Source organism: Triturus cristatus, chromosome 5_2 (assembly GCF_964204655.1).
Source record: "Triturus cristatus chromosome 5_2, aTriCri1.1, whole genome shotgun sequence".
NCBI classification, from domain to species: domain Eukaryota; kingdom Metazoa; phylum Chordata; class Amphibia; order Caudata; family Salamandridae; genus Triturus; species Triturus cristatus.
Window position 1 is genome coordinate 267,414,013 of NC_140588.1, and position 27,556 is coordinate 267,441,568.

General features: G+C 48.7%; 1 protein-coding gene across 1 annotated transcript in view; it reads left to right on the plus strand.

Moving 5' to 3' along the window:
* The window catches only part of LOC146822857 (uncharacterized), a 127,343-nt gene that overhangs the window by 75,289 nt on the left and 24,498 nt on the right, over nucleotides 1–27,556 (plus strand). The window lies entirely within an intron of this gene.

The following is a 27,556-nucleotide window of genomic DNA, read 5'->3' on the forward strand; positions in this document are numbered from 1 at the left end:
TGTATATAAAATATTACATAAGGCAAAGGGGACTAGAAGGTGTAGGATTCACGTCACCTATGCCGTTAGGCATGTTTTCAGAGTTTTTGGTCTGAAGAGGCACAAACTCAGGATTCAGAACATAACACCCTGGGTAGGGTTGACTTTATTCAAACAAATTTATGTCTACCCAAACATACCTTTTTTAGCAACATCATGCAAAAGAAAGACTGGGAAGAAGACATAACTTTCGAACCTGTACCATGCAGTTTGCAATTAGCTCTTTGATGGAAGTTCATAGCTCACTGTGCTAGATTTTGATTGTAATTTATGAACTGCACAGTAACAAAAGAATCTCTGTGACAAAAGCAGTAAGCCTCTGAGCTGCGCACATGAAATACTGTTCTTTGATATGCATGGAACACAGGCATATTAATCCTCTGCACTACCGTAGATTAATCAAAACTGCCACAAGCCAAACTCCCATCTTTCTCAAGCAGGTACATTAATCACCAGAGTTATTGTGACACTTTTATTGTTGCCCGAAAACTGCTGGCTATACAAGGAGCTTTGCAGTGCTTTTAAAACTGCTGCACTGCTACAAAACCGGCACTCAGTAACACATCCAGTCCCCTACCTTTCCAGACTCCCGGGAAAAATCCTGATGCCTGGTACAGCCCATCCACCAATAGTACCCCTCACCTTCACCTAGACCCTCTCTCATGCGTATTTAATTTCTTTTACAGTGCTAGTCATACCAAGTATTTAGGGTAGGGTGTCGTGGTGCTTTAAATCACACATATTATATAGAGACAATAACTCATATAAATGTGTAAGTCAATGTATAGGAAATGTTACCTAGGACAATGAGGGCTACAAGGTGTAAGAGTCAGATGTCATCCATATTGATAGGCACTTTGAGACTTCACGTGTTGGACAGCGTTTCCAGGGAGTGTGACAGACATTATAATCACAAACTTATCAAGGTCCTGTGACTTTGATCTTTTCTGGATTCTGGGCATACAAGAAGTCGGATTGAGTGGACACTTGCCAAACCACTACGTAAGTTAAAGGCGAGTTTCACTATACCCTATTAGGGTGCTACTAGGTACTATGGGAGCTTCATTCTAGAATGTTGGGCGTTTTGCTGACCAGTGACTTAAAAGTGATTGTGTTTCGGTGACATCGATAAGCCTTGAAAAAGTCACGGTGAACGAAACACGTGTCGGCTGCTGCATGTATGACCTTTCAGAAGTGTTCCTGCTATTACCAAGATATCTGTACTGTCATTTGTTGGGACTTTAATTGACAACGAGAAATTTGGGTGATTATAAAGACAATCTTTGGATGATAGTAACTTTAACATGTGTGCTTCGGTGCCTTTTTGGCTGTATAGGAAATGTTACTTAAGACACTGAGGGCTACAAGGTGTACGTGTCAAATACCATCCATATTGATAGGTATTATATTTTAAGACTGTGTGTGGTCTGGCGAAATATAGAAACTAAGGTTTTAAAACACATGTTGGTTTGGGATTGCTTTTACTAATAACTTTTGTTTACATTGACCTATTTAGACTAACACAACAGATAGCAATGGTTTGCAAATGAAATGACCAGGAATGGAAAAATGATCTTCATAAAGCTAGGTAAGACAGGATCCTTTAAGCACTGCCACTGCGTTACACTGAAAACAATTAAAGGCCTGAAAACAGCCTTATTTTTCAGCAGAGGGAGCACGCCAAAACAAAATCCTATTTTGCTTGGAACGCAAAAAATCCTTGCACCGTTTCATACTCTGGCCTTGAATCAGCAACAGATGAGGAATAGATAGTGTAGTTCTTCTCCAGTGTGTGTGCTTCAGGCCACCTCATCAAAGTGCGACAAGCAGCCAAAGGCTGTGCTGGAAGAAGCTCCATATTGTACAGAGCGTATGAGCAAGCTTGGCCCGTCATGAAAGGGCTTGGGACAGAAGGTCGAGCCCACACCACCAAGATATTTTTTTTAACTGGCCAACTTTTTATTGTGCAGCAAAATGTTCTAAATATGTTCGGTGAAAATAGTTGGATTTTTTAAAGGACCCTAACGATACATGTAGTAAATATTCAAATCTGGCACAGTACCCATGAGCGTTGTGAAATAACGTACTCACACTTTGTCTAAAGCTGGTAAAATAAATCATTTGATATTTTCTGGAGAGTAAAAAACAGCATGTACTCTGGAAACTCCCTTCCAAATTAGACCAAACATGGTGTTCAGCTTTATTCTTTCCTACCTAAACTGCACGAGTGCCAGGCTTACCCTTCATGTAGTAGCCTGCTTTACACAAGTTTACACAGATCACGTATGGGAACTACACCACTGCCACCTCCTACACCCAGTCTCCAGCTGCCATGTAAACAGCCAGTGAAACTGTCCAGAGGAGAGGTGGGAACAGATCTTAACTCCAGTCTCTATCACATGCAAGAGGTCTACAGGCATTAAATGCTCTGTGCCAGAGGAGCAACTAAAGCCAAATTTCGGGGGGGGGTAATAAAAAATTCGGGAGTGGCTGACCCTTCCGGCAATATGCAGAGTGGAGATGCAGGGGCTCTAAGAAGGGGTGAAAAAACAACAAAGCCTCATTAAAGACCAAATGGTCTTTTAAAGATCTGTAAAGTACTCGGGTGCGGCTGAGTGTGTGCCCGGGAAGCTGTCTGAGCCCGGCTGCCACACACGACTGGAGGGGTTGAAGCCCTTTAAGCCTAATGGGCGTTGCGCACCTGCTCAGTGCTCAAAACTACTGTGATCTGCAGGTCACGAGTAGGGCCAACGCGCGCTTTCATCCTTTCGAAGGTGGCAAACTGAGTGCCATTAATTTAAGTTTTAGAAACACACCTTTTTTCATCAGGTGAGCCCGTTTTTGGAGTACAGAGCCGACATTGAGACGAAAGGACAGGAAACACACTCAGGCTATGACAAGAATTGATGCCTCGCTTGTCTACTCTGTTTGTTTCTTTTAAAGTTTCAAAGTAAAGTAGTCTAGCCAGAGGTATCATTGCACATGTTTCATCTCACTTGTTGCTTTTCTCACTCTCACGTCTCGTAATTGGCATGATTAGCTTTTGTTGGCTTTTAGCGGTGCATGCTGGTCCCTATAGTCTCTTCCCGGGCCCTGTAGTCATGACCCTAACTTTTCAGGCAAAACCACTCATCAATTTCTAAATAATAAGGGGCAGATTTACAAGCCCCTTGCGACATTTTTACAACGCCGTTGCGTCACTTCTGTGACGCAGCGGCGTCGTAAACAATGCATCACCATGCGACAGATTTACAACGTGACGCACCTAGGGAGATGTGTCACATTGTAAAGCCCTGTGCTACATTATACCTGTGTCAGGTATAATGTACGCTGGGTGGGCGGTCCGTCGCAAGGATGCCCCGTAAAAGTGACGCAGTGAAATCTACAAAATTACAGAGTCACTTTTACGTCCCCGCGGCGTCAAAACCTTAGCAGGCGTAAGGAGTGATGCAGTACTATGGATATGGGCCGCCCCCGAGCAGTGCTGGAGTTGCGTCACGCTTGCGCCACGACTCCAGCATTGTGTCACCTATACGCTGACAGATGCGTCACGCCTCTGTCTCTCCTTGCGCCACGGTGCACCGCATTGTAAATGCGGCACATCCATGGTGGCGCAAGGGGTTCCTAACGTCACGCAAAATAACTGGTGCATCCCTGCTGATCTGCAGGGATGCACCAGTTATTGTAAATCTGCCCCTAAGCATAAAGGTGTTCAGGTAACTATATTGCTCTGCTAACATTTCCCATGCTTTACTTAATCTTGCATTCCCTATAAGGGTTTGCTTTTTCCCCTCCCTCATAACCTATTTCCCATTTTCTGGTTCTCCAGTGGGGCGAGGTCATACAAATGACAATATAATCACTCGACTTCAAATTAAAAAAAACACAAAAGCTAGGAATTTAAAAGTAACTAGACAATGTTACTTCCATCTACTGTGTGAACTGCCCAGACTGGCCCATTGACATTCTGTATGGACAATCGACCGGCATATAGAATGACAGTGGGTACATTACAGTCTGTGAGAGGCTGGGGAGGGGCTGCCCTTGAGCACGAAGGAGGGCGAGGCGGCCCCAGCAAGGAGTTCTCAGAAGACTGAAGCTTCTCAAAGGTGAACAAGGCAGGTCGCTGCAACCGCCCAAATTATGGACAAAAGACATCAGTAAGAGGGATCATCACGTACAACGTACGTGACTTATCTAACTGACGGTCCGTGGAATTTACGGAGTGTTGGTCACCCTATTGAATTTGACAACGCCAATAGGTCTCGCATAGGTGAATCCTATTGGCTTTGCCAATGCTTGTTCTTCTCCTGCTATGTGTAGGATTTTCTTCGGTGCCTGTAATATTAGAGAATGCCTAATTAGCATGGCAGCGCGATCGCGCTAAATAAACACACGGGAGCCGGTATTATATGGTTACACACGCGGCTCCGACTCCCGAGCCGAGGCCACGCCTCTTTATTATATCTAGCTAGCGTCTGATGTCACGCGTCAGCGCTAGCGCACCTCGGCAGCGCGGAAGGCTAGAACGCCTCACGCATGCCGAACATTACACTCCTTCCAACCTTCATAAAACATCAAGCACAACATGAAAACAAAACGATGGATCTGTTACCAGTTCGCCAGTCCTTACAGGTCACACCATATAGTCCGCCAGCTGGGATGAGGGTGCAGGGTTCTTCCTCAGGTTGTAGCGGGACGGACCGCCTCTGGAAGGGACCACCTCGGGGGTTCTGCGCCTTGGGGTGTTCGGCTCGACCCGGGCTGGGGAGCTGCCAGGCGGGTTACCCCCTGGGGTGGTTGGGACGGGTTGTGCACCCCCATCCTCGCTCGGACCGTCCTCCACCTCCTGATCTTCTCTCAGCTGGTCGGGATCCGGCCTCTCAGACTCGGCCCCGGGACGCGGCGGTGTTCCTGGGTGGACTTTCTTAAAGAAGGACACATCTCGCGTGACCGTTTCCGCACCTCTTTGAGCGGTCACCATCGTGCCTGTCCGGCGGGTGACCACCCATGGTTGTGGTTCAAAAGGAAGTCTGAACTTGCTGCCTGGGTAGCGGTCCTTCACGTACACTCGGTCTTGCTGCTGTATCCTGGACTCCTTAGCTCCCCTTCGCAGGCTGGCGTGGTCGTTTGATCGCCTCCGGTTGGCTAGTGTCCTCTCATTGGTGGCTTGTGCCGGAACCCAAGTAGGGTGGTGCGGGATCGTGTCGCTTACGATTCTCCCCATGGTGGCTGACCCGGGCGCTGCCTCGGTTGTGACATGGGGGGTCAGACGGTATTCCCGCAGGAAGCTGTAGATTGCTCTCTCTAGAGGAGATCCCTCAGCCATAGCGATGCGAATGGTTTTATTGAGCGTCCTCATGAACCTCTCCACCTCTCCATTGGCCTGGGGCCACCGCGGTGTTATCTTGCGATGAGCGATCCCCCAGCTCTTGAGATACTCTGCGAACTCCTGCCCCTGGAAAGGCGGTCCATTGTCGGTCTTAACCACCCCGAATATGCCATGAGTGGCGATGGTTTTTTCAAACTTCGCGATCACCTCCGTGGCTGTCTGGCTCCCCACGATCTCGACCTCTGGGTATTTGGTGAAATCGTCGATGATGACCAACGCATACCGCCCATCGGGGAGATGTCCGAAGTCGGCACTCACGCACTCCCATGGTCGCAGCGGATTGTCTTCGGTTGCCACTGGGCGAGGGCGCTCCGGCGGTCCTGCGGCTTGGCACCACGTGCAGGTTCTCACCGTCTGTTCCACCATCGCATCCATTCCTGGGAACCATACTTTGGCTCTGAGCCTGCCCTTTGTCTTCACCACTCCTTGATGTCCCCTTTGGGCGAGGTCCACCGCTTGTTGAGCGAGGCTGGCCGGCATGATTAGTCTCGGACCCCGCAGAAGACATCCTTGGGCGTCAACGGACAGCTCACTTCTCACCTTCAGGAACGACTCTAGTGTTAGCTTGGCTTGGGGCGTTCGTCTGTTGAGCGAGGCTTGAATTGTCCTCCAATCCCCCGATCTGACAGCCTCCACTGCTGCTCTCACACACTCATCGCCTTCTGAGGCTTCTCTTATTGCGGCCAGGCTCATTGGGAGGGGCCGTGACCGCTCTGTCACATACCGGACGTACTCCTCTGTATCCTCGGCCTCCTCTTTCTCCTCCGTCGTGGCTTTCCGCGGGTGTCGTGATAGGTAGTCCGCCGGGTTCGTGGCCCCTGGTTTATACTCCACCCGGTAGTCGTACCCTTGTAGCTGGAGTATCCATTTTTCAATCCGGGATGGCGGCTTCGAGGACGACCCTTGGAAGAGAGGGATGAGTGGCTTGTGGTTGGTTGTCACCGTGAAATGATGTCCATACACATATACGTGAAAATACCGGCATGCCCAGTGGATGGCGATGGCTTCTCGTTCAATTTGAGAGTACTGCTGCTCTGTTTCGGTCAGGGACCGGCTGGCGTAGGCGATGGGGGCCCACTCCTCATTGTCCTGGAGTTGTGTCAGGACCGCTCCCAGCCCAAACGGACTCGCGTCCACTGCCACGTTGGTGAGCTTGGCCGGGTCGAAATATGAAAGGGTAGTGTCTGCGGACAGGGCCGCCTTCGTCGCTTGGAACGCCTGCTCTTGTTCCGGGCCACACTGCCACGTGGTGGACGACTTGGTCAGCTCCCTGAGGGGTTTGGTGAGGTTGGAGAGGTCCGGAATGAAACGGCCGCAGAAATTGACCATGCCCAGGAAACTCCGGGCCTCCGAGATGTTCATCGGAGCTGGGGCGTCTTGTACATCCTTCACCTTGTCCGGGTCTGGGGCCACCCCTTGGTCCGAGAATGTATACCCGAAGAAACTGATCTTATTCTGCAGGAACTGGCACTTCTCCCGGTGCAGGGTCAGGCCTGACTCCTGGATCCTCTTGAGGACCCCCCTCAACCGCTGATGGTGTTCCTCTATGGTTGACGCATATATGAGCAGATCGTCACTCACGTTGAGCACACCAGGGAGCCCACTGAGCACCTCTCTGATGGTATTTTGGAATACCTCGGCAGCACTTGAAATGCCAAAGTTCAGGCGCCGATACCGTCTGAGGCCCACATGGGTGGAAAAAGTGGTGATGTACCTCGAGTCCGGATGGAGGGGTAGCTGGTGGTAGCCTGACCGTAGGTCCATTTTCGAGAACCACCTGGCCCCGTTCAGCTCTCCCAGGATGTCATCAATGGTGGGCGTCAGGTGTCGCTCTCTTTTGACCGCGGCGTTGGGGAGGCGCATGTCTACACAGATGCGGACTTGTCCTGGCTGCTTCGGCTTCCTGGCGATGACGATCGGGGATACCCACGGGGTTGGCCCACTGACCTTTTCAATGATGCCTTGCCTCTCCAGGGCCTCTAGCTCCTCCTCGACCTTCTGCCGCAGGTGGAAAGCAATTCGTCGGTGCCTCAGGGCCACTGGCTGGACCGACGGGTCGATGTGTAGGGATACTTCCTTTCCTTTCAGGCATCCAATGCCGTTGAAGACCTCTCCAAACTCTTCTAGGATGGTGTCCAGTTCTTCCTCCAGGACTGCCATAGCGAACGATATCAACCTCAATTCTTCGGCCGATTGCCCGCTCAGCAGCATCCCGCTGCCCTCTTCCGTGACGTAGACGGTGGTGCTGATGCTCCTCTCGCCATGTTGTATCTCTGTTTGGAAGCACCCAATGAGGGGGATGGGCGTCTTCTGGCCATATGCGAACACTCTAATCTTCGCCCCTCTGAGCGGGGGTTTGGCCCGCAGTTGGTGGTAGACATTGGCGGCCATCAGCTCGATGGAGGCCCCAGTGTCAATCGTCGCCTTTACTTCCTGTTGTTGGACTAGTATGCGACATTTCGGAAGTCTGCGCTTCTTCTTCTGTGGTTGGTGGATTGCAAACACGTAGTGGACTGGGTATTCTTCGGTGTCGTCGTCCATGTCTTCGCTGTCTGCCTCTTCGCGTACCGCATGGGCCGCCTCCTTCTTGGCTTTGGTGGACCGGCATACCGCCGCAAAGTGGTTCATCCACCCGCAGGCGCCGCACCTTTTCCCTCTGGCCGGACAGTCTTGCATGCGGTGGGGTTGGCCGTCACAGTACCCACAGTCTTTCTTCTTGGCCTCCGGCTGCCGTTTCCCTCCGGTTTGCCTCCCTTTTGGCCGCACTACGTTCACCGCTTCCGCCACTTGCACTTGCTCCGTCTTCACAGGGCGATGTAGGGCTGCCTCCATGTGCGAGGCTCTCGCTTGCGACAGCTCCTTTGACCGTCCGAGGGTGAGGATGTCCGCCAGGGGCTTTCCTTCTTCCTGGAGGACGGTGACACGAAGCTTAGACGAGTAGCACCCCTGTATGATCTGCCCTCGGATCTCCTCCTGCTCATCACGGAACCCACACGTGCTGGCTAGCTCCTTCAGCCTGCCATGGAACGCATCCAGAGACTCGTCCGCCTCTTGCTTGGCCTGACGGATGATGAACCTCTCGTAGTCTCTGTTCGCCATGGGCTCAAAATGGGCGTTGAGCGCGTTCAGCAATGTGTGGTACGTCTTCGGCGTGGCTTCCACGAGCGTTTTGTAGATGCGGTGGATGTCTTTACCTCCCAGGTGGAGCAGCAGTGCTCTGCGTCTTTCCCTCGCGATGCCAGCCCCCTCGAAGTAGAATTGCAGGCGGTCTGTCCAATCCTTCCATCGCGGGGCGAGGGACGACGGGGCACCATCCACGACAAACGGCTCGATGGCGGGAATCGACGCCATCTTGGCACGTGCGCAGCACGCGGTGAACGCTGGCTACCGCTCCTCTGCGTCGACGCCACTTGGCCTGCACTCCCCCGGGCGTTGTTAGGTGACCTCCCTCGCGCTGCTGCACCAACCGGGGACGCGCCTACCTCCGGACGTCGTCCGCGGGACTCTCCGGCGCTTCTGGGTCACGGCGATCACACCTGGCATGGGCCTGGATCGGAGGAGGGCACGGTGGTCTGCAGACTCCTCGTGGGGGCATGTGCGGCAGCACCTGGGCGAGACATATCCCTTCCAGGCCGTGGATTGGGGCTCCAGGGCACACACAGCAGATCTTTGGAAGGGCCCTCCTGGCACCTGCAGTTGTCTCCACCAGGCCTCCCAGCAGGCTCAACCGAGACACCATGAGGGAAGCAGCATGCACAGGCTTAGGCAACCTGAGAGGGCACCAGAAGCATTGTGGGGTGCCAACATAGCACAGCAGGGCTCACTTGACCCCTCGTCGCCAGTGTAATATTAGAGAATGCCTAATTAGCATGGCAGCGCGATCGCGCTAAATAAACACACGGGAGCCGGTATTATATGGTTACACACGCGGCTCCGACTCCCGAGCCGAGGCCACGCCTCTTTATTATATCTAGCTAGCGTCTGACGTCACGCGTCAGCGCTAGCGCACCTCGGCAGCACGGAAGGCTAGAACGCCTCACGCATGCCGAACATTACAGTGCCCAGCAGCGTCTCGCTTTATGGAGATGCTTGCCATCTCCACCATTTCTCTATAGTTTTAGAGCATGCCTGAATATGTTGAGGGTTTTTTTCCAGCATTGGAGCCTGTTTTTGTTTCCCGCTTCAAGCCATGGGGGTTTGCGTTTTCGGAAGTTCAGCAGTTACGATCTTGGTATTTCACTACGGAAACATTTTGATTTGATTCTCGAAGTTTCATTGGTTCTGTATGCTTTAAGTTCGATCTATTCTGTATGTTTGAGAAGTTTTCTATTCCTTTATTTGACAGTAAGTTTGACAATTCTGCCCTCTTCTGTCCAAAATAGGATCTTCATTGACACCATTATTCTTATTAAAGGATAATTCAGTGCGCTCCTAGTTTTTGGTTATTGATTTATTGTCTTTATTTTTTTTTATTGAATAAAGTGTTTTTTCTCTCAAGCAGGCATTCATTTAGCCACAGTGGGTCCTTCAGGTCCCTTATATACTCTGGTTCAGTTTGGTGGCATTTATAATGGAGCATAGAAAACACTCTTGGATGCGACATCACTGCTCAAGGGATAAGGGTGATGGCGGCAATGGGAAAAGACATAAACATGACAGACCTTCTTCTGTGCCTGTTTCTGGAGTCTCTTTACATAAAAGATTTTTCGCGTTTTAATTTGGCCTTGAGGACTGCAATCTATACAGTCTATGACTCTCAGCTAACGATTTTACAAACCATCACAACGGCCATTCAAGAGGGGGTGGATTGTTCATATTTATTCTCCAGCATGGAATTACAGGCAAATCCAGGGGCAGCTCCCCCACTAGGGCGGAGGAGCGTTGCCCCACTGCTTTCTAGTAGTGCGATAAAGCCAAAACATAAAATCTTAATACATTTTAGTTATTGACATTTTATGTTTGCTTTGCGCATTGCGGGCGGGGGGTGGGCGGGACCGCTCTGCTCTTTGAGAAGGGAAGGGGAGGAGTAGTTTGTCCACTCCTGAGTGCGCAAAGACTGTTTGGTCGGCCCTCTCAGGCCCCCCAAACCAGTCATGCGCACTCTGCCCATCTCCATGCAGGCTACATTGCAGCCTGCATGGAGAACATGTCCACTCCACTAGCCCCTGGCTGGGCGCCATCCTGACCAATCACAATGTTGCATTGCAGTGTACTGATTGGCTTAGGGGAGGAAGCCTGGCTGCCTGCTTCCTTTTCCTGTTGGAGGCAGGAGAGCAGGAGCAGAGCAGACGCGGGACTCGGCGGAAAGGTAAGTTTAATTTAATTGAAGGTAAGTTTAATTAAATTTTATTTCTTTTATTTTTTTATTTCCCCATAACACCCCCCCACGATTCTCCCCATAAACCCCCTGCGAATCCCACCCCTCCAAGTGACCCCTCGTGGCCACCCCCCACCCGGGAGCAATGCCGGCCGCTAATGCAGGCAACATTTCTTTCAGACGTTTACTGTGATATTCTCAAGGTTTCTGCTTCATCTATTGCTTCTAGTGTTGCTGGTAGACGCCAGATATATTTGAAGGATTGGAAGGCAGATGGTGCACAGAAGGCTGGTTTAATGCATATGCCTTTTTTTAGGCAACAAGCTGTTTAGAGATGAATTCGAGGACCGACTAAAGAGGGCTTTCAAAAATCAAACACACGCTCAGTTTAGAGCCCAGATTAAGCCTGATCTTTTTAAAAGACCTATGAGAGGAAGACTGCAAAAAGGTTTTCGCTTTAATTTTTCTTCCAACAGTTACAGGTCAACTCAACCTTATGCTGGGAAGAGTCAGACCTCTAACTCCCTGCTTCCTCCTCCACAGGCCAAGAAGCATTCCTGACTATGCCAACCTCTCATCGGGGATGAGGGGGAGGGAGGGAGGGAGGAGGGAGTCCTGTCTTTTTTTCTTTAAAAATGGCAAAACAATGTTTTTGCAGATTGTGTAAAAGGGATATATATGCCGGAATTTGTAAACTTTACCCAAGACACAGGCTTAGTTCAGATTTCAGGGTCAAGAGATCTGGACGAGTCGCTGGCCTCGATTCACGAGATGACACACCTTGTTTTAAAAAATGCAATACATCTGGTCCCGTAAAATCAACAAGTAATTTTTTTACTCTGCAGACATCTTGGTGAAAAAAGCCTTTGGAAAATGCAAACTGATTATCAACATATGAAAATGTAACTCTTGTCTCAGAAAAACACGTTTCATAATGGAAACTCTGCAGAGGATAATGTCCACAAGGGAGTGATAGCAGGATTTGAGGGTTGTTTATCTCCACATCCCTATTTTTCCTCCTCACCAGAAATACCTCAGATTCTGTGTGGGGGGTCAGCACTAGCAGTTCAAAGTCCTTCCTTTTGGCTGATGTCATCCCCATGAGTCTTCACAAAGGTTCTGGCACTCATTGTGAACAATCTTCACAGCCAGGGAGCTCCGATTCCCCCGTATCTGGACGATTCGCTGGTCCATTCTCCGTCTCAGACAGTTCTTCAGGATCATATCAAGTTGCTATGCGAGACTTTGAGCGACTTTTGTTCTTCTGATATATGTGGAGAAATCTCAGCTCTCTCCAACTCAGGATCAGGAGTTCATTGGAGCACATTTTCAGACTAACCTGGGAATTGTCAGCATGCCACCAACAAGAGCCCTGATTGTCCAGGGTCTTATTCATTTCATGGGACATCAGTCTGAGATACCTGCGGGAGAGTCGCTGCACCTCCAGGGTCACTTGGTAAGGTGTCGGTTATTAAGAGCGCTTTTCAACCTTGATGTTCATGCGTTTCAGGATATTCATGTCTGTCTTTGCATTTTTCTTTTAGGCAGCATGTGTCTTCCGTGGGCGCGCCTTCTTCTGGGACTATTGGTTTATCATCTCCTGGCACACTGGATTCCAGCGGATGTATGACGTTACAACGCGTGCTGTTACAACGCGTGCTGTTACAACAAAACTTTTACAACGCAAGTGGATTTACAACGCTATGCCATTACAACGCAAGTCTTTACATCGACTTGCGCTATATGGCGTGCTAACATTAGAAAAGTGTAATTTACTATTCCAACTCCAGTCCACTTAACAGTAAGGAAGGTGTTGGGATAGTAAACTACACTATTTGTAATGTTAGCACGTCATCTAGCGCAGGTCGATGTAAAGACTTGCGTTGTAATGGCATGCGTTGTAAATCCACTTGCGTTGTAAAAGTTTTGTTGTAATGGTAGTGCGTTGTAAAAGTTGCTCTGTAAAGGTTGTTTACCGATTCCAGCGTCATACAGCCTCGACCAAATGGTACCTGTGCCACATGATGTTTGGGGGCAAATGCAGTGGTGGTTGGATCCGGCACACCCCCTCAAGGAGATTTCCTTATCCAGCGCACTGCCATGTATTCTGACAACAGGTGCAAGCGGGTTAGGTTGGGAGCTACATTTGGCAGTTAGTCGATTCAGAGGAAGTGGTTTTTGGAGGAGAAATGCCATTCTTCGAAGTGGAAAGAAACAAGGGCTGTCTTTCACTCTCTCTTTCATTTTTCCCAACACTTACAAAATCAGGTGGTTATGGTCAGGACAGACTATACAGTTTCGAAATCTTATATAACCAAACAGTCCGGCACGGGATCACACAGCTTAGCAGGCCTGGCAATTTCAGAAAGGGTGCTGGGCTGAGACCCATCTACAGTCTCTCACAGCAACCTACATTCGAGGGAAGTACAATTATCTATCAGATAAGTTCAGCAGAGTATTCCCTTCCTCCCACGACTTTTGTCTAGCTCCACGTGTTTTCGAGCAATTGTGCCAAAGGTGTGATACTCCACAGGTAGACCTTTTTGCCACCACAGGCAATATCCTTCTTCCTTCCTTTCTGCCCGGTCCAGGAACATGGTTGTTGGGGGATCGGTCTAATTGATGTGTCCATGGCCTCATGCTCTATTTTACGCCTTTCCCCCATTTCTGTTGATACTCAAACTACTTGTTAGACTGTGGAGGAAAAATGTATAACTGGTCACTTTTGACCAAGGATGGGGTGATTCCCATTGTTGCGAATAATGGCTATAGCTCAGGAGTAGGTCATTCAGCTGGATCTGACTTCTCGTTGGTGTCCCCTCCTGTCCCTTAATGCATATAAGAGAATGCACCTAATGGTATGGCTGTTGAAGGGCGGGGCAGTCAGAGCTCCTTGTAGTGTTCCCAAAATGGTTCTATTGGTGCAAGATTGTTAAAGGGTTTTCATTAATGAAACCAAATATTAAAGTCCTTCCCCCTTCTTGTGATCTTTGGTCATCAGAATACTTCAGCTTCCTCCATTTGAACCTCTGGAAGAAGTGAATTTGAAACATTTGTCTTTTTAAAGGGTGTTTTTAGTGGCTATTACATCTGCATATGGGTTGCAGGAGTTGGGTCCATTGTCCATCAGGCCCCCTTATTTGAGAATATGTTCTGACTGGTTGTTCTTTAAGTTGGGTCCAGGGTTTTGCCCTAAGGTTTTAACTTCCTTTCATCAGGATGAGGAGATAATTTTGCTTTCTTTCTTTTCAGTTCCTTCGACTCAAGAAGAAAAAGCCTTACATACTTTGGTTGCGTTGACAGTTGTAAAAATGTATTCGTCTAGATCCCAGCTATATAGATCATTTGTTTGTGAGCTTTGCTGTTTTCTATCAGGAACGAAGACTTCTACCCACATTTTGAGCAGGTGGATAGGTCCCAGGGCTGGGCAGAGGATGGTAGGGCTTCTGTTTTTGAAATCTGCAGGGCTGCTCCCTGGGCTACACCGTCTACTTTTGTTTCTCATTATAGACTGGATGTTCAGAATTCTGACTATGAATTTTGGTACTAGAGTTTTGGAAGCTGCTTTTCTCTAAAGAATTGTGTCTCCTAAGTTTGCATCAAATGTTTGGGTTGCATCACTTAAAAGTACTTGTGGTATATCAGGGAATCAGGTTGTGCCGATAGCTCTGGTATATTCTCATATAGGGGCCTATCAACAACAACCGGCGATAATTATTGCTAAGCGCACTTAGCGCTAGGATAATTATCGCCGGCTAGCGTGGATTTTTATCGCTGAGATAGCGTGCTATTAGCAACGCTTATCTCATAAGCGATAAAATTCCTAGCGCTACCTGCCTAACGTGAGATTATCGCTGGAAACGCAGCGATAATCTCACAAAATGTGGCGTTAGCTTGTTGATGGGGCCTCACAAACTTAGCCATGACATCCACCCTCCATAGGATATCATGGCTAAGTCACTCCTGAAGCAGGCGTAAGGAAAGTAGCGATAACAGGGGTTATCGCTACTTTTCTTGCCGCTATGCTTCATAGCGTGGTGCTTGATGATAGGAGAAATGTCACTTAGCAACATTTCTCCTGTCATGTTAGGTCCGGAACGCCCACTTTGCATCTCATTAGAGATGCAAAGCTGGGCGTTAAGATTTCGTGCGCTAAAGCAAGGTTTCACACGTTAGCGTGACCTTGCTAGTTAGGCGATAAAATTATTATTATAATTTTCTATCGCCTCGTTGCTGATATGCCCCATAGTAAGTAATGGTACGAGAAGAGGGTTTAGGAGGTAATGTTTCAATTACTTACAGTTAATCTTCATTACTCTGAATACCCTTCTTCTCGCACCAATACTTACGACTTTCCCTTCCATTCTCATTCACAACCTGTTTCGCTTCATTTAGCTTGGGGATTTTCAGGAAGTGTTGTGGGCTTCGTCCCCTTTTATTACCATTAACGTAGGAGGGGTATTTGGAAGAAAGCTGTGTTTTTTACTAGATATCATTCCGATTGGCTTTATCTACATCATGTGATGCCTTGGAGAGACTAAAACACCTCATATAGTAAGTGTTGGTACGGGAAGAAGGGTATTTAGAGTAATGAAGATTACCGGTAAGTAATTGAATCATTAACTAGTGTAATTAGTTCAGATGGAATAAAAACCCATCAAACTTTTTCATTTTGAAAGTTAGTCTTATGGAGGCATTTTGGATCAATTGTAACTTCTGCGTGGACCCTCTTACAAATACCAAGATAGACTGAGTTGCAGAAGTCAATGGGAGACAATGTAAGCTTGACTTGACTATGCTACTTTGTAGGTTTCGATAGAAACAGGAAAACGGGAGTCTATGAAATTCGCTTAGTTTGCTTTTGCACAATAATGTGAAATTTCACAAAATTACACGAAATCCTGCATGATTACACAAAATTCAAATCTATAATTTTGTTCTATATTACAGTGTAAAATGCACCCTCACATCAATTCATGCCACGAGAACACATTTAAACAAAAGCACCGCAAACAATGTCTGCTTGCATTCTGCTGTTACTGTGTATTCGCAATACATTTTTCCTTTGTAAGGCAGATTTTGCGGCAAAAGTTTACAGTGAATAGCACATAATTATGTGAAGTGGCTTAATTTTGGACATTTTGGCTAGCAAGCGTAACATGAAATTCCTGAAATTGCACTAATTATGCCAATATAATTTAAAGTTTGCCCAAATAACGTATTTTCTTTTTTTTTTTTACCAATGTAACCTCTTTGTAGTTAATCTCTTAACCTAATGCTAGCATGTTGGATACATCATCTATTCTCTTTTAGATCTTTTCTGAGAACAAGGATGGTTATTCATCAATTAATTATTGTGACTGAGACATCTCTGCCTTAAATACTTACTGGTTTGCCAGTTTCAAAATAATGTTATGGATTTCTGCCTTTAAACTTTCCAGAGACTAGACAATATTATTTGGCTGTAATCACATATTTATGTTTACACATTGGATTCAAATATTTCCGTTTATCTGCTTTGTAATAGTTTTTCCACCAGACTGGTTCTAACTTTTTTTAACTGTACTGTCTTAGACCTAAGGTCCAGAGAGAACTACTGATAGTTTTGATATTTGTAGCTAAGGGCAATAAATAAACAGCAGTATTAAAAAACAATGATAAAAAAAAAAATCTTAAACCCCCCATGAAAATACATATGCTTCTTAGATTTTTCAAACCTTCTAAGCTCTGTTCTGTGATTCAAAAAGGTACTCAAAATTACACTTATCTCCCAAGAGGAGCAACTTGAGGTGTTGGTCAAAATGGGTGAATTAAACAGCAATTTAAAAAACATCAATTTATTTAAAAACCAAGATATTTTCAAAACATGGTTGAGAGGTAGGCAGTCAGATATAATTGACTTGATTAAATTTGTTTCTTCTTTTGTCCATGCAGACTGCAAAAACAATAGGGGTTTTAAGGCTAATGTATCCTCTAGAAAGTGTAACCCAGCCTCCTATACTATAAAGGATGAGGCAGATCTGGATGCACATAACATGCATATAAGGAAGTGGGTCTGTTCCACTGAAAGGTCATGACTGAGAGCATTACCACCACAGGCCTACCACAAAAGTAGCAGTTGTAAGACACTTTGCCTTATAAATTTCAACCATTGCCTTGATTGGGCGACTGCCAATCTTATGAGAAAATCTGCACACTCCCTCGTATAACGTTCAGCTGTGTACTTAGAACATGCTGTGCCCAAGGTCCACTGCTCATAAAGAAAACCCGTAGATAGCAAAAGGAATTAACATTAACAATGGTGGCTCCCTCTATGCAAAAAGTCATACGTGTTTGCACTTTCACCCACACCATTGTTAAGGTTTTTGCCTTATTCATTTTAATGTTTCTGCAATCCATGAATCGCCCAAAAGAGTCCATCATTTTTTGTAAGCCGACAGGTGTACTAGATAATAGGACAGCATTGTTGGCATACTATAGAATTGGTACTGGACGCCTACCAACGACAGGGGCATCGACCTGCACTGTCTGAAGGGATCCTTCCTCCCCATTATTAAAAAGGAGCGGTGCTAGTACGTACCCCTGTCTGACACCCCTCTTGATTTTAAATGAGGGGGGACATTCCCCATTGGGGCCATACTGCACCATGCCAGATAGATTTCTATATAGGTGTGCTAAAAAGCTAAGTTACTTCCTAGGTGCACCCTTAGTGATCAATATGGACCAGAGTTATGTGTGGTCAACCAAATCAAATGCACTATTGAGGTCAGCAAAACAGAGATGAAGGGATCCTAGCTTAGCTTTCATATATTTTCCAATGAGTAATTCAAGGTCCGTGCACTGATCCACTGTGCCCCGGCCTTTCCTAAAACCACATTTTACATCAGAAATGATGGAATTATTCTCCGACCAATCTTCCAATCTCTCTAAGAGATACTTACCCATTAATTTGGCTGACAAATGAAGAAGGGAGATTGGGTGATAACATTTAGGATCAGATATGTTTCTTTTCTTAAAAATAGGGATTATGATTGACATGACCCAAGACAGGGGAAATGTGCCCTCAACAGAGGCATTCAGTTCCCTGGTCAAAATGAGGCCCCATTACTCCCTCATAGCTCTAAATGCCTCTGCTGGTACTCCATCTGGGCCTGGTGCTTTCCCCCTGCACTCGTATCAATAGCAAGAAGGACCTCCTCCAAAGTAATGTGCAGGGGAAACTCAGATTTAAGAAGTTTTCCCATGCCACTATCTAGAGGTGTATCAATCATAGATGAATCCAAAATACCCCTGAAATGAGTTCCCCATGCTCCACAGGGGACTAGGAAATCAATTTCAGGTATTGAGTTATCCTTTAAAAAAGGCGTTCATTATATTCTAACAAGCATTACAAATGCAGTAGGTCTCACATTTTCTTGAGTTAGAGCTATTGGCGTTATAAATGGCAGGCTTTTACCTATGTGTTATGGTGTGTATGTATGGGGAGTGTAGTGGAATTATGTGGGTTGGATTGGAATTGTTATTTGTGGAATTGTGTGGCGTGGACTTGTATGTTGTTGAGTTGATTTGTGTATTGGAATTATGTGGCATGGTGTACAGTGGAATTATTTGGTTAGTAATTATGTGGTATTGAGTGTTCTGAAATTATGTGGAGTGGGATTGCGTGTTATGGAGTGTAATCATGTGGAATGGTATTTTGTGTTGTGGAGTGGTATGCTTTAGAGTTTAATTATGTGGTGTGCTGTTGAATTTTGTGGCATGATGGGCAATTCTGTGGTGTGAGTGGGATGTATGGGGGTGTTGTGTAATTGTGTTGTTGAGTTGAATGTGTGTTTTAGTGTTGAATTATGGGATATGGATTGGAAATGTGTGGAGTTGAATTGTGTGGTGTTGAACTGTGTGGATAGCTTTGCTTTTTTGGTGATGAAAAAAACAAATAGGTAGGAGCGAAGCTCCAGATCTGTGTTTTTGGGTATTAAAAAAAAACAACAAAAAACATGCAAAGCACTGAAGCAATGCATTTTATAGTGCTTTAATGCCTAATAAGGGTAGTATATAAACACAATGCTAAAATACCTCCTTCCAAGCGGCACAGGGCATTTAGTATGTGTACATGCAAAGGAACAGAAAGGTTGGTCACAGTGTGTAAGATTGGAGCCCCCCTCCCCCTTTTTTTCCAATTTTATATATAGCAAGCTTGACCGTCCAAAGTTAATTGCATCTTCCTTCTGCCCCTTGTTTAAAAGCACATATAGTCCAATGATGTCCCTAACGAGGAAGATGAAGATGTTTCCCAAGCTTTTGTTTTTCCGATCTTGCTAATATCCCATAAAATATACCCACGTGATTTAAAACAGGTGAAGGAATAACATGATTGGTGGAGGGAAAGTTAACGGTTGGAGGCTGAGGGCAGGCCGTGGGGGAAAGGCGCTGCTGTGTGTGGTTAATGGGGTGAGAGGGCAAGGATGCTGATAACGGGGCTGGTACTGGGCTATCATGCATTCACAAGTCAGTGCTCACTCACTCCGAAATCTGAGGAAATAGAAAATAATCTGAGAAGCAGATAACCGAGGGAAGCGAGAGGGTGGGAGAAGAAGGGAGGGAGGGAAGAAGGCTGCACAAGTACTGGCCACACTTGAGAACAAGAAAAAGAGTTGCACAATACTCAATAAATAAATTCATTATCACGAATGACTCAGTTTCCTGCGTATATTGGATGACAACCACCTGCATGTACCAGAGGCATGCACAGAACCTAAAGTTTGTGTGCACGCAGTGATAACTGCTGTTTAATAAATAGACATCAATGCGCTGGCTTCCCTGAAAGCATTGTGAACAGCTTAAGAAAGCGTGTCATATACTCTCTCTGCTATCTGCTGCTTCCGAACATCCCAATTGAAGGTAAAATACCCCATGGCCTCTTTTTAAATCGTTCCTCAAGAAAATGATGGAAGTTTTAGATGTTTTAAAACAGGAATTCAATGAAACCGTCAAGTTGCATGTGCACGCGCAGCACTGAAACAAGGATCCAACGACACAGTAGGATCAAAGTCAGTGGTTACAATAACTATTGCATGAGTAATGCACAAGGCAGCCAGCATTATTCATGCAATGTCTCCTTGTCTTCTTCATGTTATAGATTAGCTTACAATGGCCAATGTCTGTTTTTAGTACACAAAAAATGATTCACCCTCGCAAATATGACAATGCACTGCAGAGGTGGGCTGCCTAGTGGTGGTGCTGTGATGTGTTAAGGTTCTAAGTCACACAAGTGACACTCAGAGTCCTAGCGCAATAAACCATTCTTGTAAAAAGGCTGATTGCCCGCAGAGCCCAGTTCATGCGCCTAGTAACATGATCAGACTTACAAGACTGAAAGCCATGTGATGCCTAGGGCAAACAAGCGGCACTGAAAGCGATCGCGTCGCGATCGCTATTGTCAAAAAACAACTAGTGGTGCGGGCGCACCACAGAGGAGCGGGGGGGAGCGCGGCTGCAAGGCGAACGCGCGCTTGCCCGCAGAGCCCAGTTCATGCGCCGAGTAACATGATCAGACTTACAAGACTGAAAGCCATGTGATGCCTAGGGCAAACAAGCGGCACTGAAAGCGATCGCGTCGCGATCGCTATTGTCAAAAAACAACTAGTGGTGCGGGCGCACCACAGAGGAGCGGGGGGGGGAGCGCGGCTGCAAGGCGAACGCGCGCTGCTGCGCGTGCTAGCCACCGTCGGGTATGCGCGCAGCAAAGGTGAGACATGCGCCCGCCTTTGCCCAATTGCGTGCATTACTTTTATTTTAAAAAAACGCTAAACCCAATGGCAGCCAGCGAAAGCCTGCTCACACTCACGAGCGTGTGAGCAGCTTTCAGAACCCCAGACAAAACGGCTCTCGCTGCTGCGCGACCAGCATTGCGCTGTGCAACGCAGGCGCGAGCCCTAAAAAAAAAGGACCAAATCCTTTGTCTCAGTTGCCTTGGCTAGGTTTGCCCATGCTTCCTCTTATAAAACCCTTTCACTGGCTGTAAGAACATGCTTATAGTTCTTGCACAATTGCTTAATTTATGGAAAATCCCCGGGGAAACTATGAATGGTGTCCCTTAAGAGTTTAGATGCTTGGGTGTTCGAATGATAAAACAACCTTGTTTCCCTGTACTACCAGATCTAGGCGGTCTTAACAGTAATGAACTGAGGGATCTGGTGATTTGACCAAAGGCATTTAAGAGCACCTCGTTGTCCAGACAATAACTAAATTCATCGGGGTCATTATTAGTAAAACTCGTAGTACCTTACATGGGCCCACCGCAGCCCATTTAATCCTAACGCCATCAGGCCTGACAGGGGTGATATTAGAGATACATGCAATGCTTTTAGTGCTGTGGGCCTGGATTGCTAAAGTTCAAACTGGCGGATTGTTATCACTCACAGCACTCATGATGACATTAATAGTGCAGCTCAAATCACATGCAGAAGCAGAGAGCAGAACATGATCAGTGGTTGTATGTGCATTTCTGCCAGTAATGGGTGTCTCATCATTAATATCCTCACAGCTATTCCCTAAAAGTAGAAAATCAAACTTGAAAATCATGGAATTCAAGGCTTTTCCATAACCATTATGATGGAAATGCCGTGTTCTGTCACTGTTCCGTTAAACAAACAAACACCTTCTTTGGGAGTTTGTTTTTGAAAAACAACAAAGTAAAAAGTTGGTGAACAGCAGTCAAATCTGACAGCTGCCATCCACCAAACTTTTAGTACATCGATAGGGAACCACCATGATGGCTGTTTTCTGCAATGTATAGAGATGATCATTGGGCCGGCAGTCATCACTAAATTTGATGGTTGAACCATGTTAGTTTTCTGGCCTCAAAATACCCAAAATGGTCTGAGGCCCTGTAATGTTTAGCATTTATAGTAATAATGAGGGATTGTTTATATAGGAGAATATGGTTGAGCTTTTATTATAAGATGTAGTTTAGAATGTACATGGTAGAATGCGATGATTAGAATCTGATGATGTGGAGATACAACCCTTGGGGCTCATTTATGAGCCCCTGCGTCACTTTTGCGCGCCGGTGCGTCACTTTTTGTGACGCACCAGTGGCGTAAAACATGCGCCATGATGCGCCATATTTACAAAGTGACGCATCTACCTAGATGCGTCACTTTGTAAACCCCTGCGCTACATTATACCTGCATCAGGTATAATGTATGCAGGGTGGGCGCTCCCACGTAAGTAAGCATCGTAGAAGTGACGCAGTGAAATCTACGAGATTTCACTGCGCCACTTCTAGGTTGCAAATGCGTCAATATCTTGCGCCTGCCTCACAGCAGGCGTAAGACTGACGCAGGCCCTTTCACATGGGGCTTGCCCCATGTGAAAGGACACATTGCTGGAGTTGCGTCACTTTTGTGACACACTCCAGCAATGCGTCACTTTTGCGCCTACAGATACGTCAGAAATACTGACGTATCTGTGACTCCTTGCGACATGATGCGTCATACTGTAAATATGACGCATCATTGGAGTCGCAGGGAGGGCGCAGTGAAAAGTGACGCATCACTGTTTTCACGCAGTGATGCGTCACTTTTCATAAATGAGTCCCCTTGAGTCAGTGGGTGCTGATCTCTTGACCCCTTCAGTCATATTACATGCTGTCCTTATTTTCTACAATACATATCTACTTGGATTTAATATTGCTGACTTGACTTTGTCCCTCTACAAAATATGGCATGAGATTTTACTCGTAAAAATATATTCATTTTTTCACTTGGAAAACATCGGATGTGTATTTTGTCCATGAACATTGAAAGGTACTGTTTTAGCTTTATTTGGGTCACTTGTAGTGGATGAATATTGTTGTGGCGCTTGCGCTGATGTGGCAGGCCTAACGGCGCAATCTCGCAGCCGCAATAATACACGCCACACTGGTCGTCTTGGTCTCGGCGCCAACTGCCCTCTCAGGCCGTGCCCCTTTATTTATATACAGGCGCGTACGCCACGCTCGAGGCGTACGCGTCGCCTCTCAGACTCCGGCGCTCTAGCGGCTAACGCTAGAGCGCTAACTGCAACATCCCTCCCCAACTTGGATAACAAAAATAACTAGAGTCTATGACAGTCACTTACTTGCTTGGCAGGCAAAGTCTCTGAGGCGGCTGCTTGGCGGGGGGTTCTCTCTCAGACCATACCTTGCGGTGGCACGAGTGCCGGAGCTGGCTGGGTGGCTGTTCCCCGCTTCGCCTCCCTCAGGGGCAGGATGGCTCTGCTCTGGGGCGGCGCTGGCTCCGCTGGGTGTTGGTCCAGGTCCCAGCTCGGGGGTCGAGGTTTCTTCCTCCATCTCGTTCAGTCCTCCGGGGTTGCGCTCAGTGGCCGCGGGAATGCGTTTGAACCATGAGATGTTCCTGGTGGTCGACTCCGCCCCTCTTTCAGCTGTGATCATGGTACCCCGTCGATGTGCAACTGTCCAGCTTCCTGGTTCGTACCGGGGTTTGAATTTTCCTCCCGGCCGTCGATCTTTTATGAGGACGCTGTCCCCCGGCCTGATGTCACGCTCCCGACTGCCTCTGGCCCGGCTCACCTTCCGGTTTCGGTGCGCCCGTCGTTGAAGGGCCTGCTCCGCTTCGAACGGCGGGGGCGTCCACCCAGGGGCTGTGGGTAGCCCATCGCGACGCGTACCTCTAAGCATCAGAGTCCATGGGGCTTGCTTGGTGGATCAGTGGGGCGTGCTTCTGTATTCCCCCAGGAATCACTGAATCTCCTTTTCGGGGTCTAGATGTTCCACGCCGGCTATCCGTATCACTTTATTCAGAGTCCGCATGAAGCGTTCTACCTCTCCGTTGGCCTGCGGCCATTGGGGGGTGATTCGCCGGTGTTTTATCCCCTGGTGCTGGAGGAACTCCCTGAACTCGTGACCTTGGAAGGGTGGTCCGTTGTCGCTTTTTAGCTCAGAAGGGCGCCCAAACATGTTGAATATTTTTTCTAGCGCTGGTCCCACAAACGCGAATGCTGTGGATGGTAAGACTTCCACCACGGGATACTTGGAGAAGTTGTCGATGATGACTAGTGACGCTTTCCCGTTTGGGAGGCTTCCGAAGTCTATGCTGACTTTGTCCCACGGGTGTCTTCCCGGTTCTTCTGTTACGATGGGGGCTGGAGGCTCAGGGCCACTCGTCACTTGGCACGCGGAGCAGCTCCTTACTACGCCTTCCACCATGCCATCCAGCCCCGGGAACCATATTTTCGCCCTCATTCGGGCCTTCATCTTCTCCGTCCCTTGATGGCCGTTGTGAGCGATGAGCGTGGCTTGATGGCGCAGTGCGGCCGGCATGACGATCTTGGACCCCCGTAAGATGACTCCATCTCGGGTCGCGCTTAGCTCATTCCGCACTCGCCAGATCTGCTGCAAGTCCTTCTACTCCTCCTCTGTCCACGAGTTGGCGGACTGTAGGAAATCAGCCCATGACCCTTTCTGGAGAGCTCCTCGTGTCCTTGCCATTACGGCATCGTGTTCCGCGGCTTGTAGGATCTCCCGGATCGTCAGCACTTGGGGGCAGGTCAGGGCGGCCAAAAGGTCGATGTGTGCTTCGGTGTCATCCTCTTCTTCCTTCCTTGTCGGGGACGTTTCCTCACTCTCCAGGTGTCTCGACAGAAAGTCCGCCGGGTTCTTCGCCCCTGGCCGATAGATCACATCCATCTGGTACTGTTGCAACCCGATGGCCCACCTTTCGATCCTCGGAGGGGGGTGGGGCGCTGTTCCTTTGAACAGGGGCACCAATGGTTGGTGGTCCGTCACCACCGTGAAGGGGTGCCCGCAGACGTACAGGTGGAAGTGTCAGCAGCCCCACCGGATGGCCAATGCTTCCCGCTCAATTTGAGAGTACCTCTGCTCAGTTGTTGTAAGTGCCTTGCTGGCGTAGGCCAGGGTTGCCCATATCCCCGGTTCTTGTTCTTGTGTGAGAACTGCGCCCAGCCCCACTGGGCTGGCGTCAACAAGCAGCTCAGTCTTCCTGGTCGGGTCGAAATAGACCAGTGTGGCCTGATCAAGAAGCGTGGTCTTGATGGCGCTGAACGCTTCCTCTTCTTCTTTCCCCCACTGCCACAGGGTGTCGTTTTTTGTGGGGCGCCTGAGAGGCTCAGCTGTGGTGGCCAAATTTGGGATGAATCGCCCGCAGTACGTGGCCATTCCGAGGAAGCTACGGACTTCGGACGCGGATGTTGGTGCCGGGGCGTTCTTGGTGGCCTGGGACTTTCTCGGGTCCACCTGGATGCCTTGGTTGGTGAACGTGTACCCAAAGAACTCGATCTTTTGCTGAAAGAACTGGCATTTTTCTTTGTGTAGCGTGACTCCGAACTCCTTCAGCCGCGTCAGTGTGGACCGGACCCGCCGGTAGTGTTCATCAACGGTTGTGGCATGTATCAGTATGTCATCACTGACATTCAGTACCCCTGGTAGCCCCTGCAAGATGTCTCTGATAGTGTTCTGGAATATTTCCGCCGCCGAAGAGATGCCAAAGTTAAGGCGTCGGTACCTTCGCAGCCCCAGGTGTGTGCTGAAGGTAGTGATGTATCTGCTCTCCTCAGCTAACGTTAATTGGTGGTACCCCGCGTTTAGGTCTAGTTTGGAGAACCACCGGGCTCCGTTGAGGTCTGCGATTATGTCGTCCATCGTGGGCGTGATGTGCCTTTCCCTTTTGATGGCTTTGTTGGGCAGCCTCATATCGATACACACTCGGATCTTGCCTGGTTGGCGGGGCTTTTCTGCTATCACCATGGGGGATACCCACGGAGTGGGGCCTGTTACTGTCTCGATGACGCCTTGCTCTTCCAGTTTCCTCAACTCCTCCTCCACTAGTGGGCGTAAGTGGAAGGGAATCCGTCTGTGTTTTAGCGCTGTAGGTGTGACGGAGCGGTCAATGTGGAGCTTGACCGGCGGTCGTCGGATGTTTCCGAGACCAGTAAACAGCTCCGGAAACTGGTCCAGCAGAATGGCAGTTTGGGAGTCTTGTACCTTCCGAAGGAATGCTATCAGCCCCAGGTCTTCGGCTGCATGCCCACTTAGGAGGGTGTCTGCTTCTTGATTGATCACGTGTATATCAATCGTTATTTCTGTATCTTCTGACCTCACTGGCACCGTCATCTTTCCTGCAAGGGGCAGCGGCACGTCGCTTCCGTAGGCATAGATTTGGGCCTTCGATCGTCTGAGCTCGGGCTTGGGCCGGAGGCGGTTGTACTGTTGCACTCCCATCACGGTGACTGATGCCCCAGTGTCGTTCACTGCGTTTATTTGGGATCCGGCGACTAGAACGTCGCACCTCGGCTGCGGTCTTCTCGAGCTTTTGAGGGCTCTGGTGAATGAGACCAGGTACGTCTCCCCCTCATCATCGTCGGACTCAGAGATCTCCTCTCGCAGGGCTTGTGCTTGCTTGCAGCCTGCGTTGGTGTGGGAAGACAACGATAGCTGGGACAGCTGTCTCACCATGGTCTTCGCTGGCCTCCTCCCCCTTCGGTCTCGTTGCGTGGAGCGTTTGCGGCAGACAGACGCAAAATGGTTCATTACCCCGCAGTTGTCACACACTTTCCCTTTTGCGGGGCACGTCCTGCCCGGGTGTTCGTCATACCTGCAGTATCCACACAGGGCCGCAGGCTTCTTGGACCCGGGTCGGCGGGGCGCTTCACGCGTCTGTACTGCGTCGGCCCGCTCCGTCTTGACTGTCACTCCTGGCCCGGCTCCTCGTGTGAGCGCCAGTTCCATCTCCTCCGCTCGGGCGTCGGAGAGATCGTGAGACCGTGCTAGTACCAGGATGTCCGCCATCGAGATGTTCGGTTGGCGAAGGATGAGGGTTTGTAGCTTTTTGCTTCGTATGCCGCAGATCAGCTGTGCTCTGATCTCCTCCTTGGCTCTCTCCCCCACGAGGTGAGTGTCTGCCAACACCCTCAGTCGGGCGTGGAATGCATTCACTGACTCCCCTTCCCTTTGTCTCGCCTGGCGTAGCTTGAAGTGCTCAAAGTCCGGGTTCAGTTGGGGGTCGAAGTGCGCATTAAGGGCTGCCACGGCCACGTCATAGTCGTCTCCGTTCCCTGTGTTGGGAAGATGTTTGAACAGGAGATATACCTCCTCCCCCGCATAGTGGAGCAGTAGTGACCTTTTTACAGTGCCGTCAGTCTCTCTGGTACCGGAGAAGTAATTATTAAGCCGGCCAATCCACGTTTGCCAGCGTGGGGCGGCGGTGGCAGGGTCAGCAGTCTCGCTGAAAGGCGGCAGGACGCCAGATGGTGGGTGCAGTGGCACTGCTTGGGCGGGGCGTTCATCGTCACCCATGGCTCCCCGGGATGCAACCCAGCAGTGGCAGCAGGCCGCAGAATCAGGGAAACCCCACACCAGGGTATACCAGGACGCTGCAAGGCTAAACCAGGGCACGACCTCCAGTGAAAACCACCCTTGCAGGCGGCGGGAATGTTCATCCGCTGATCAGAGGTGTGAATTGGTGCACACGTGCACTCACCGATGAATTGCCAGGTCATGCGGGGAGGAGCTCCGATGTCAGGGAAACGAGCGTAGCTCCGATCAGGGCAGCAGACCCACGTGCGAGCGCGGGACTGCCGCGGGGCATGGGTCAAAACCGAGGCACATGGAGGTGTGTGTCCCGTTCCTCGTCGCCAGTGTTGTGGCGCTTGCGCGGATGTGGCAGGCCTAACGGCGCAATCTCGCAGCCGCAATAATACACGCCACACTGGTCGTCTTGGTCTCGGCGCCAACTGCCCTCTCAGGCCACGCCCCTTTATTTATATACAGGCGCGTACGCCACGCTCGA